At 43.7% G+C, this 12,363-nt stretch overlaps 1 protein-coding gene across 2 annotated transcripts in view; it reads right to left on the bottom strand.

The window, feature by feature from the left end:
* Positions 1–9,780, bottom strand: part of large1 (LARGE xylosyl- and glucuronyltransferase 1) — a 126,584-nt gene extending 116,804 nt beyond the window's left edge. Inside the window, exon 1 of one of the 2 annotated variants that reach the window (XM_083757863.1) lies at positions 8,983–9,780. The gene's annotated coding sequence lies outside the window, so the exon portion shown is untranslated. The remainder of the gene's footprint in view (positions 1–8,982) is intronic. The other variant, XM_083757864.1, reaches the window with a different exon arrangement.
* Positions 9,781–12,363: the final 2,583 nt, after the last annotated feature.

Below are 12,363 nucleotides of genomic sequence, written 5' to 3'. Positions count from 1 at the left end.
TTTCGCTCAGGGCAGCTATGTCAATGCCGTATCTGTTCAATTCATGTGCAACCAGTGCGGTTCTTCACTGTGGGCGGCAGGAGAGATCGTGCAAATCCAAAAGTGTGTGTGTATTTTGGTTCTCTTGTAATTTAGTTTTCGACCGCAAGAAGGGATGGCCAGGCAGCTGCGGTAAGCTGCTGTAAGCTGCCCGGGCCATAATGGTGTAGAGTACTACACAATGCCCTCTGGTCCAAGGCTTCAGTCTAAAGAAAATCACCTTTATTATTCGATCTTCCTCCACATTATTGTTTGCACAAATAACCACCGACCGACTGTTTGGGACAATCAACTGTCGTGTCCCCATCAGAGATTAAAATAGGGTGCATTTTGCATCCCAATACGCAGTTTATAGTTAAGTTTATATTATTAATAATAATAATGACCTATGCCTCCACGGGATGCACTACTGTACTGTTGAATTGTAGTTTATTTTGCTAGCTTTAGTTATAATAATCATTTCTTCTTCTGTTTTCTACATGAATATAACCACATTATAATCATATAAAATGAAAAGGGAGTTAAATGCTGCAATTTGTAAAAATGTCTAAATATATGATATTAAATATGATTGAAAACCTATTTACATCACTGCCCCATGGCACATCACTTATGTCAGGGTTCGGGACCACCCATTTCAAGACCCATGTTTTGTGTCACATGTCAAGTGCCACTTGAACCCTTGCATCACGATTCTGGAGGACCTACAAGCTCGTAGCGCGCCACTCGGTGGCGCGCTATGAGCTTGTAGATCTGCTATGGGTCAGAATGGGTTAAAGCGGCCCAGGCCGTGGCGTAACGGTCTGGGCACCGGACTGGTAATCCAGTCGCAGTGTGCCGCGGGTTCGACTCCCGAGCCCGACACGGCCTTTACTGCATGTCATCCCCCCATCTCTCTCCCGTTTCCTGTCAGCCTACTGTCTGTCCCTTCAAAAAAAAATCAATAAAAAGGCGTAAGCCGCAAAAGAAAAAAAAAAAAAAAAATGGGTTAAAGCAGTTAATAAACCACGTGTTGTCAGAATGGGTTAAAGCGGCCCAGGCCGTGGCGTAACGGTCTGGGCACCGGACTGGTAATCCAGTCGCAGTGTGCCGCGGGTTCGACTCCCGAGCCCGACACGGCCTTTACTGCATGTCATCCCCCCATCTCTCTCCCGTTTCCTGTCAGCCTACTGTCTGTCCCTTCAAAAAAAAATCAATAAAAAGGCGTAAGCCGCAAAAGAAAAAAAAAAAAAAAAATGGGTTAAAGCAGTTAATAAACCACGTGTTTCAATCCAGTTTCTTCTAAAATATGAGATTAGAGGAATTAAACATGACTTTCACTTCTCAAAGAAGAAAATAATGTTATGGGATTGCAACGCTCTTCTTCAGAACTGACGTCTACGGGATGCAAGACATTAGCTTTTCAGCCTTGAAGTGATATTTGTGCGTTAAAGCGCAGGTGTTTTATTAAATGGTTAAAGGACCATAGTAATCATTGCTATAGTGCGTCTGTCTCGGTAAAGAGAGTCTCCCAAAAGTTTCAATCCAATGTGTGGCCCCTCACTCACTTTATCATGGCCCCCCATGGACAAATATTCTGGCATATGAAGGAGGAGGAGGAGGAAAGGCTGGAATTCTATCAGATCTGTACAGAGGATGCAGGATGGCATGGTACTGTTGCACAGACACTGGCAGGGCGGTCAATCATACCCCCCCCCCCCCATCTGTTATGGAAATAAACCACATTCTGGCAACCTGTATGTATTATTGTCATTTCAAACTGCCAATCAACAGGCTGGGGACAGCCCGGTCTGTTCCCAGTACTGTCCAACTGTCACTGCAGCCACCCACAACCTGCGAGGAAATATATATAAAAAAAAAAACATGGACTATTCATATCTTTTTCATTTAAAGATAATTAATTCTCTGCAGCAGGGGGAATACAGCAAAATGGCAAAGCAGTACCAACTACCGAAAAGGCATCACTGCCGGCCTCGTTTGACGCATTGAGCTATGGGCCCACTTGTACATGCTCCGTGCTGCACACACCAGCATATTCAATTTGCATTCAATCAAGGAAACACGCGATTAATACATCACCCTTGACCACAGGCAAATGGTCCTACAGCAAGGCATCAATTTGATTCTATGATACCGCCATCATGCCTCGCTGGGATGTTTCAATCATCAATCTAACTGGGTTACGGAAGAAAATCGGGGCCTCTGAAGCCCACAATAGCTCCTGCTAATGTAGTGGCACATCATGCGCATCGCTGTAACATTACCGCTGCATCTATCATAAGAATTTCCTTGGTGGCCCCGTGGTCCCCCAAGGGGAGGGGCTGGAACAGCAGAGGAAATCAGCTGCATCACTGAGGCATTGGACAGCGCATGAACGACGAGTCCTGCTCTGCTCTGTGCGAGTTTACCTTCGCACTGGCACTGCACTGCAAATGACATGGTCCACAGTCCACACACAGTCTAGTGAGCTAAAATATTTGTTAACCCATTCTGACCTGAGATCAGATTCATACGAGGTTTCCACTGGACACACACTGGTCTGATTAACCCATTCTGACCTGAGATCAGATTCTAAAAATGTCAGTCGCTCTTCGATTTTTCAAAAATAGCAGACCTACAAGCTCGTATCGCGCCACTCGGTGGCGCGATATGAGCTTGTAGATCTGCTATTTTTAAATAGCTAAAGCATAACATGATGCTGACACCAGAATGGGTGCCCGTTCAGAATGGGTTAATCTGTAGCCTATTTCCACGGATTCATACATTTAAAATGTATTATGATTACCATTATGATCATTTATGATATACGTTTGCCATTTTGGATGCCCCGTTACATTTGATGCCTGTATCAAGGCACGTAATAGACAGCAGGACCACAATCACCAACAATCATATAGACCGATTCACAGAGGGTTTCCTGGGTGCGGCCATTACTGAGGTGTACCATTGAGTGCAGCAGCACTGATTAGCTACACCTGGCCTACGGAGCACCTGCTCCATGGATTACACCTCAGTAATGGCCGCGCCCAGGGCACCCCTCTGTGAATCGGTCTATAGTGTGGTACGATGTGTACTTCCGTAGGATATTTTGGGTTATCGCTTTCATAGGGACCAAACGGTCAGAAAATGATGGGGTTCAAATTTCCCCAACCCCCTATCTATTTTGGGACCAGTACGCCAGCCAATTAATGTCCAATCTTTATAATATTAGAGTTGTTTTGTAGGGTTTAAAATATTCTGAGTTTCACCTCGGACCCCCGGACTGACCTGTCTCAGTGGGTGAGTCACTCTTTACATTCCTTGCTCTGCTCCAAAACACTGTCAAATTGGATCATAATTGAAGCATAAAGGTTTCACACCCATTTGACGTGAGGGGCGCTAATATATTAAAGTCTAACTCATGTTGATTAGGTGATGTAATGGTGATGTAAAACAAACATTAAACGGCATTAACAATGAAGAGAGAATATGACGTAAATGACACATTATGATGTAAATTTTCCCTTCATTGTCAATGGCGTTTACAAAACAAACATTTAACCTGTGTATAGGAGAAATGAGTGGGGTCTAGAGGTACGGGATCGGTTTTGGCTCTATTCTTGCACCCATTTTTGCAATTTGCCAACTATTTTGACTAAACCTTTATAATGGTGAAATCATTTTTAGATATTCCAGGGACCGCAGTTCTGTCCCTAATAGACAGAGCCACGGATCCCTGGGCAACGTCAATCCCACCCATTTCTCAAGGAAAGATCTTGTACGATTTTGGAAAAAAATAAAATATATATATATATAAAAAGAAAGAAAAAAAGTGTATATACGTTTTGTACTTTGATTAGTATTCTCAGTCATACATTTTGTGTTAGAGTACAGTTATGGTTGAGAGGTATTACTGCAGGGACTGCAATAATGAAGGTATTGCAACTTCTCACTTTGGGCACGCAGAATGACGTGTCCATTTCTCACACACACACACACACACACACACACACACACACACACACACACACACACACACACACACACACACACACACACACACACACACACACACACACACACACACACACACACACACACAAGATAACTAGTGGGCAGAGAAGGTCAGAGAGGTTAATAGAACAGTGTCTTGCCTTCAGCTTGACCTGATAAGTGTATTTGTGACAGCTACACTTGACTGCACAAGGCAGGACCTTCTTCTGCCTTGTAATCCAAAATTCAAAATGAGCTGATTTGTTTATCCGAAATTTGCCTTGCTAATTCCTCAATCCAGGGATGCAGGGTACTTTTCCATGCCTGACAGGACCTCGATCCTCTACACACATTTGCATTCCAGCTACAATGCTTTGTCATCACATTCACCAACAGCCCTGAAAAATGTGCCCGTTTTCATCTGAAGGAGAAATGTCTAAACGGCTTGCGTTTAAACATGCCCGCACAGTCACCCGCAGACTGGAGCTCCGTTTGTCTGCTCTGTTGCTAAGACGTGTAATGACATTTAATGAGAGGGTCGTTCACGTGCGCACTGAGCTGTCTCGCTGTGTTAAAATACCAGTGTCACTGCACGGCCAAGTGGGGCTGTCATGATGGCCCTGAAAACCACAGGACTGGTTAGAACAAGGCGAAGCTTTGTCAGGTCAATGGAGGGGACGGGTGAAAGTGAACAATTAATGCCTTGTGGCAAATGAGTGATTTGGCTTTTTCGGCCAACTGAGGGAAAACAGTGATTGGCGTTTATGTGCATACCATATGATGAGTCAGAGTTAGTACATTTAGAGTGGAGGTTTTAACCACTTAAGTCACATGTACAGTACATTGTTCTGGTGTTCTGTACTTTGGACCCCTCCTTTTCTCCCTCTACACCAAATTGTGTCACCGGAAATAGTCAAGCTCACAATGTGTTTGCAATACAACGCATTGTGAGCTTGTAGAATGGATATTTCCACCCATTATGACATGCCCAGAATGACATGACTAAGGTTCATGTGCTTAACAGCTTTGGCTGTGTACCAGAGAGTAGTCAGACGTGTGTATTGCTAGTTAAGACACGTAGGAAACAAAGAGACACAGGAGGCATACTGCAGTTATACCATTTTTGATCAAGGGAGGGGGGAGGGGGTCCTGTTGGTGGCTGAGCCTGTTAGTTCACATAATCATACCAATAAGAACCTAAAAAAAAGGTCTGGTTGTCTGAAGAGAATTAGCTAAAAATGTAAAAACTTAAAAAGCCAACAAAGTTGCCCTTTTACCAAATCTCAGCCTGGTATTCCTAAAGTAACCCATTATGCTTAAACGGTTCAACCTAAACTTATTCCTAATCCAATTCCTAACCGTAACCTCAGTAAAACTGTGCCAAAACCTAACCCTATTCCTAAACTTAACTCCAGTAAAACTATGTCCAACAACCCTAAACGTATTTCTAACCTTATTCTCAGTAAAACAAAATGAAAAATACAAGAAGGTCGGCGTGAGGTAGGCGGAAAAAAAACAAGGGCGAGAGGGATTATGGGCTTCGGTACCCGGCGTTACCTTTGCCTCTATACCATCAGTTCTCAGCCACTGAGTATTGTGGTGGTGTGGTAAACACAGAAGCACACTGCCCTCTTGCTGTGTTTTCACTCTTTGTTTTGGTAGCCCAAAATCAGCCCCGTCTACCAAAAACACCAAAATACAGTGAGAGGGCAGTGTATTTCTGTCAGTAAACACCAATACACTACTCCATTGGCTGATAACTGCTGGTATAGAGGGACATTACATTGCATTTATTGTTTTCATTATGTAAACACAGGGCAAAGTTAAGTACTACTATGCGTTTAAGTTGACATCCTGTAAGTATGAGTTGTGTCCATTCTTTTCTTTTGTAAAAATCATATAAATCACATTATTGGGAATAAATAATTGTATCAATAATTGGTGGTATCTTAAGGTTTCACAGTAAATACATAGAGCACATGGGTCTGTTAATGCTCTGGATATGAATCGTTATAGCGATGTGTTGGGAAATAAAAAAAGTGCATAATTTTAAGATTAGCATCTGACCTCAAAAAGAGTTAAGCTTGAAGTCTCACATCCATCATGAATTAGCAATTTCTCTCTGACATATCATATCTAGTCTACAATATTAGTTGTAATTAAGAAAAGAAAATAAGTCTAGCAAGTGTCTTTGAAAGGGTCGACACTGGACAGACCCAAAATGGTTTGATGACTGGTGTGTCCGTCAGATTGTCAGAGCAGAGGGCGGATGCTTTAATCCCTGCAGGAGAGCTGGGCGAGGCTGGTTCAGTTCTATTTGCATTCGGCGTGAAACCGGGAGGCCTTCCAACACAGAGCCAGATGGCATGCCATGAACTGTCTGATCACACAGCTCAAAACATAAACAATTACAAATACTTTCCACAGAGAGTATGATTCCCTCCTGCAGAATGTGCCATCCCCGCTCTGGCGAAGCAGAATGTCTCAGTGTGTCGGATGAAAGCAGACTAGAGCATGCATTTTCTTCTAGAACAGTGATAAGTGATACTCGACCTTTTGAATATCAAGGACCACCAGTCGGATATGGATCAGTCATCTACCCGAATCCACACTGTAAAACCCTGCATTTAACGCTGAGAGTTCTAAACCTGTAAGGTTCTGTTTGGACGCCCGGTGGTCCCCAGACTTGACGTTGAGAAACAGTGTTCTATGACATCACAATCGTTACACGCTACACTAATGGTGCTTTTTTTGTGAATGGCCAACCACTCACAGCCATGTGCCATCATTCAATTGGTTCACTCCACCCTATCAGATTAATCTGGTCACATGAAGGGGCTGTGAATCAAGAAATGCATCCAATTCTAGAACGCTGAATGGCCAATAGATCGTTATGAAATGGGCGTAATAGAGATGTGCTAATAATGTAGTTACCTATAAATTGCTTCAGTGGGCTGGAGCCAGGGAAGCCGGTCTATAAAAGCAGCTGACCTTGCTCAATGGTAACACTCCCCCATCTTCTAATTTCACCCTTCATAATGTTTACCAGTTAATCTCCACAATAAAACATTTAGGGAAGGGCGATATAAAGCAAGTAATTCATTGGAGTTAATTGGGACTCATGTGATAGCAATGCATGTCCCTCGCTGGGTTTACACACGAGCAGATTCATATCGGGGCCCTTAACGGTGTTTCCGTTAAATAATAAAAGCCATATGCACCGAAGGCAATCCTGCAACGATAAAGCCTGCCATTCTGGCAATGTGTAAATTAAACAGATAGATGGGCTCCTCCATTTATTATTCAAGGCAATCTCAGGCTGTGTAAGCCCCCAGTTGAATACTCAACATATTTAACCCATTCTGTACGGGAACCCATTTTGGTGTTGGCATCATGTCGTGCTTTAGCTATTGAAAAATAGCAGATCTACAAGCTCATAGCGCGCCACCGAGTGGCGCGCTACGAGCTTGTAGGTCTGCTATTTTTGAAAAATCGAAGAACGACTGACATTTTTAGAATCTGAGGTCAGAATGGGTTAATCAGACCAGTGTGTGTCCAGTGGAAAACCTCGTATGAATCTGATCTCAGATCAGAATTGGTTAAAAGAAAACTGATATTCAAAAAAAGATATATCCTCATGCCTGTGCAGACCTTCAGTGATATTAACTAACAGTTAATGTGATGCTACTGGCTTGGAAAGGAGAGAGCGAGGCTTCCATACAAATGCTGATAATGCTCAGCAGCACAGAGCCCAGCACCACCCCGAGCCCACACATTTCAAACTTATTTCAATACATCATTTTGTGGAGAATGCCTGGCTGCCCTTTACAGTCAATTTGACTAGGATAACAACAACTCCACAGCACAGAGAGGCTTTTGCACACTCACAGGTCAAGGGCTCTTTAGAGATTCTCAATGTTGGGCACGCTCATTCACTTTGATTCAGACGGGTCAATGCCATCACTCGTTATTGAGCAATCAACTGCCATAATGTTTAAAAGCGATTACTGCTGTGATGACTGCATCATTTAGAAATGTGGCTGTTCGATGCCCCGGCTTAACAGGGAAATCAATGAAGCAGCCCGAGCCCACAGCACAGGGCTGTTTGTTTTGCTGTGCCTACTGCGATGCTGCATACGTGCCCAGTGCCCACTAATCAATATGTATGTATGACATGCAGGCAAAATCTAAGGATGTCAGACAAAAATAGGCTATCATGACATGTCACCAAGTTATTGACTGACTGAGAATGTGAAACAGACAGACATGCTGCAGCTTATGCGGCCATAAAGTAAAAATTAATACTGCATTCATAGAAATAAACTAATAAAGACAGCTTCATGGAATACCACACTGTTAATTCAAGTCTCATTGTTAAAAGCATATATGTGTGACGCTTGGTGTTTCAAGTCGCACACTAGAGGTTTGAAGTCAGTCACGTCAGTGGCGGTAGGCCAACGTCACGTCAACACTCAACATAGGGGACAGAGCAATAATGAAGTTACATGTCACAGCTTGCTTAAATTCGCTCACATCAGCCAGCATCAGGTGGAAAGAAGAAGCTCCATTTTAAAGAGAGAAAGAGAGGGGGTAAACTCCAATGCCGCTGTTACAGACAGACTACACTAACTCGGTGTGTAGGCTAACCCAAGGGAATTAATGGGGTGTTGTTTTTGTCCCGATTCCCTCAACGTTCGGATGGTGGTCTGGTGACACAAATGAGCGGCGACGCACTCTTCTCTGACTGAGCAAAGGCCTGTCTAAATGGACATTTAGACGCACAAGGACTTTTTAAGGTTAGGCAATGGAGGTAAAAATAGACCATTCGTCACGCCCGGCGACCGATATAGACATTTTGGGGCTACGGCAGCAAAGATAAACAGTCAGACATTGTATGTTTATGTTCATTTTGTGCTGCTGCGTGATTCGCAGTTTGTCAGATGAATAAAACGCGTGGCAAAGCTCACTCACCTGATGCAGAAGGGGATGTAATAATCTCTGCCCGGTCTCTTAATCCTGACAGCAGACCAGGCAGCTTGAACACACACTCAACGACACTCAAGAAGCTCCGTCGGTGACTGTCTCTAATAGACTTTTCTTTCCAACAAAGACTATGTTCACCAATAATAACCAGACGTGAACACGAAACAGCACTTTTCTACGGGTCAGTCACGGTAGGCTGGCTGATTGTTCTTCTCGCGTAAAACCAGACAGTAGCCAGCGGCCGTCTACTTCTTCCACGGATGAGTTTTGGGATTTATTTAGCTGTGGCGGGGTCGCCACTCGCCACTTGGAAGCAAAGCAGCCTGGCCTCTCACACCGTTAGCCCAGGCTAGCCTAACACCAACAGCGCCATAAAAATGTGTGCCTTGTTGTCATCGGAGCAGACGAGCCCGCATTATAGGGACTTCTCCCCGGGAAAATATGTGATAGTGTCGCCCCGCCGCCGCAGCGCAGTTCAGTTGAGTCCCGGGGGGTCTCTGTGTTCTGTCATCAATAGCAGCGGCGTGTTTGGATCACTGTCACCAAGCTGCCAGCAGAGACACACTCACACACACACATACAGACAGACCCGGCTAGATGCGGCAGGCGGGCAGGCTCCCTGGCAGGCAGCAGGGGATAATGTCGACTCGTTGAGTACCTCCCGACGCTCCGTTACATCAGATGTGGTTTCCATGTGTCCGGATGCGCATAAATCCGGCCGTAAACAAGCAATGCAGCATTCTTCAGGTCGGTCATTTGAGCAGCAGTGATTGCGTGGTGCTCCACTTTCCAACACGGCCTCTACACAGTACACACACACACACACACTCTCAATCCTGTCTTCCCAGCCTCCTCAGCTCCTGACAAACACCGGGTAGCCAATGCAGGAGCAAGTCCCGCCCACCCGTCCATCCTTTCAGCCAATCCAGGAGCACGTCCCGCCCACCCCTCCATCATTTCAGCCAGTCCACAACCGCCCCCGCCCATTTCAGGCAACGGCGTTTGGCGCAAAACATGGACAAGAGCCCAATGGATCGGGTCTTCCAGAAGGATGGATTGATTGATTGATTGATTGATTGAAGGATTGATTGATTGATTGATTGAAAATGTTATTAAAAGTTTGCAGAATGGGTATACAGTTCGAGATAAGTATAGGTCGATACAAAAACTGCTAAAGAGAATAAAACCAGAAAAAGCACTAAGACTAAATAAGGGGTCCTCCATGTTCAATTCATCAGAACATTTAAAGACATTTATACAAAACACAAATACCGTATACACTTTATATGCAAAAAAGGACATCATCACACGGTTAGAAAAATAGAAGGTGCTGCTGAGGATTGAACAGCAGTGGTTCTCAAACCTTTTTTTCTTCCAAGGACCCTCATGAGTGGAGAGTACAAATGTAACAAAATGGACCTGTATTTGTTCCATTTGCACGTTCTCAGAGTTACAGACAGACCTGTAAGGCCAAGGGTCTACTTGGAACCCTGCAGGGACTCTTTTTTTAGGTGATAAGGTGACAACGGAAAACTACAACATGACGTCACACCGCGGTGATAAGCGACTCAAGGCCTATTCATATACTGTGGTGGTATAAGCCAGTGGTTCCCAAAGTGGGGTCCGGGGACCCCTAGGGGTCCTTGAGAGAGTTCCAGGGGGTACCCAGCTAGATGATGATTAGGAACCAAATGGACCTTTATGGGTCTGTAACTCTAAGAGTTAAAATAACAGTGATTTTACAGTATAAATGGGGGGTCCCAGAGATAGAAAGGCCATTAAATGGGGTCCGTAGCATAATGCATGTCAAACTGCATGAGGGTCCTTTAAATGAAAAAGGTTGAAAGTCACTGTAAGCCCGAGCCGTAAAACATCTGGTCTTTTGGGGGTCCTTGGCATATATTTTCAGATGGGGGTCCACAGGCTAATTCGTGCCAATTTGGGGGTCCTTGACATGAAAAGGTTTGGGAACCACTGGTATAAGCAACTCACCAAACCTGTCTAGCTCCGTTTCTACTAACCACCGGAACGGTGGTCACCTTATGGAACTGGAAAGCGGTCGAAAGGCGAGTGATCTACCGATTGAGCTACTCGGACACAAAAAAACGAGTTTGAGTTATGAGTCGTGCGGTGGTATTTTCCTGCATAAACAGTGCTATTTTGGTGCTTTCGCTTTTTGTTTTGGTTGCCCAAAAAACAAACATACCCGTCTGTCAAAGCAAGCAATGAAAATAAAACTACAGAGAGAGGGAAATCGAAATTGTTATTCTTTTTTTTTTTTTTTAAGATATTTTTTTGCGGCTTACGCCTTTTATTGATTTTTTAAGGGACAGATAGTAGGCTGACAGGAAACGGGAGAGAGATGGGGGGATGACATGCGGTAAAGGCCGTGTCGGGTTCGGGAGTCGAACCCGCGGCACACCGCAACTGGATCACCAGTCCGGTGCCCAGACCGTTACGCTACGGCCTGGGCGAAATTGTTATTCTAGTGGAGTAAAAAAAGTTCAATATTTGCCGCTTGGTATAAATTATAAAATAATTACTTATTTAATTTCCACCACTGATATATACCACTATATATATAGATATATAGATATAGATAATAATAATATAATAGTAAAGCTGTGTATATAATTATACTTATAATACCACTACGGCGTGGACAAATCCATCTAGAATAAGATGGCCTGTCCCTCTGTGTCTGTATATCCAGACTAGAGCTAAATCTTGCAAGCCACAACACCGATCATTGCCAAATGTCTTGTGTCACGTACAGGTACTACAGGCGACATCAGCCATTAAATTCATCAACATAGCAATGATAGCATAAAAATCACCAAAATACAATATCATCAATTAAAGCTTCCCTCAAAATCCACCTTTTCAGTCTCGCTTTCCCCACCTAATTCTAATTCCCTATCTGCCTTTAAATGTTTTTCCTTGCTTAGTTTTTAGTCTTAACTAATTTCTCTTAAAGTAGTTTCTTGTTTATGTCCTGTTGTTTTAAGCGACTTTGAGTACCAAATAAAGCCCTATATAATGTATTATAATTATTATGATTAGGAGTGTTAGGAGTTCTGCGTTTTCCACGAAATTCGGCAATATGGGTTGTTGGTTGTGGGAATCACTCAAGAACTGATTTGCTCGATTCCCTTTTGACGATGATAAAAAAAGTGACATCAAAGATTTTCAAAGCCTGGTTAAACACGACCCCTTGAAATCGCATTTCCATTACAGACCACCGTCACCTCCAGTTAGTGAATGACACAAGCCCAGAACACGGACCCTGATTGGTTCCAAAATCTGGATGATTTGTGGGCATAACAAAAAGTCTCTATATAACATTACATGTTATACCTAATGCATTCA

The sequence above is a fragment of the Protomyctophum parallelum genome (genome assembly GCF_964188405.1).
Source record: "Protomyctophum parallelum genome assembly, chromosome: 22".
Lineage (NCBI taxonomy): Eukaryota > Metazoa > Chordata > Actinopteri > Myctophiformes > Myctophidae > Protomyctophum > Protomyctophum parallelum.
This window is presented reverse-complemented; position numbering and strand designations above follow the sequence as displayed.